We start from the raw sequence: 1434 nt of genomic DNA, 5'->3' as shown, positions 1-1434 counted from the left end.
CACTTTTTTCTTCACTTGTTTTTTGCGTAAACAATTAATATGATGCATGGAGGGACACACACCTTTTGAGACAAGGATCTGGCTTGGCTGTAGCCTAGATGCCAGATCTTTTTTTTTTTAAATATATTTTATTGATTTTTTTACAGAGATAAAGGGAGAGAGATAGAGAATTAGAAACATCGATGAGAGAGAAACATCGATCAGCTGCCTCCTGCACATCTCCCACTGGGGATGTGCCTACAACCAAGGTACATGCTCAAGGAATCGAACCTGGGACCCTTCAGTCCGCAGGCCGACGCTCTATCCACTGAGCCAAACCGGTTTCAGCTAGGTAAATATTTTAAATATTATTTTAAAAATCCTCACTACTAACTGATAAATATTATTTTAAATATTATTTTAAAAATCCGAGCTACTAACCGGTAAATATTATTTTAAATTTTATTTTAAAAATCCGCACTGCTAACTGGTAAATATTATTTGGATGCGGCTTGACGGTGGGAGAATCTAGGATCCAATTTGCTGGGCAAACGTCTCCATGGACTTCCACACACCGGATGCTTTCACCAGGCAGAGGGTCTCTTCCAGCTTCGGCCCCCCCACCCCCACCCCGGGAGATCGTGGACACTCACATGCCTGATGACCCCATTGGGGTCAACGCTGAAGAGCCCTCTGAGTGCCAGACCAGGACCTCGTCACAGCACCGCAGCCCCGGAAATCCTCTGAGTCAAACCTGACAACAGTGCGGCGTTCCCGTGGCCCAGACCGCCCTTCTTCCTCGGGTGTGATCCAGGCGACACGGCTGAAGTGGGAGTCCCCGGACAGGCGACAACGTCACAGTTCACATCGCGAAACTCACTGGCTTTGTCCCGGAAAGCAACGATTTCTGCGGGACACACCAAGGTGAAATCCGGAGGATGGAAGAAGAGAACCAAGTATTTCCCCTTAAAGTCATCAGGCCTAGTTCTTTGAACTCTCCATTGACAACGGCTGTGCCCTTAAAATAGGGTGCGTGTTGGGGGGCGGCAGGAGCATGATGAGGAACTGGTGCTGAAGGCAAATTCTGCTTGGCTGGAAGCAGCCACAGACATTGGTCAAGCACATTCTTTGAGAAGCAGCAGGCCCAGGGGTTGCAGAGGCAGAGCCGCCCCAGGGACCGGCACTGCATGTCGGGCTCCAGGAGCAACCTTCCTACTGTGACCGCCATCATCTGCCAGTGTGCAGATTTATAAAATAATATTTACCGGTTAGCAGTGCGGATTTTTAAATAATATTTACCGGTTAGTAGTGCAGATTTATAAAATAATATTTAAAATATTTACCGGTTAGTCGTGCGGATTTTTAAAATAATATTTAAAACATTTACCAGGAAAACCAAGATGGCGGCATAGGTTAACGCCAGAGATTGCTGCCTTGAACAACCAATTCAAATTA

At 46.4% G+C, this 1434-nt stretch overlaps 1 pseudogene; it reads right to left on the bottom strand.

The window, feature by feature from the left end:
• Nucleotides 1-1207, bottom strand: part of LOC102764041 — a 2446-nt pseudogene extending 1239 nt beyond the window's left edge.
• Nucleotides 1208-1434: the final 227 nt, after the last annotated feature.

This window comes from Myotis davidii, unplaced genomic scaffold (assembly GCF_000327345.1).
Source record: "Myotis davidii unplaced genomic scaffold, ASM32734v1 scaffold109, whole genome shotgun sequence".
NCBI lineage: Eukaryota > Metazoa > Chordata > Mammalia > Chiroptera > Vespertilionidae > Myotis > Myotis davidii.
This window is presented reverse-complemented; position numbering and strand designations above follow the sequence as displayed.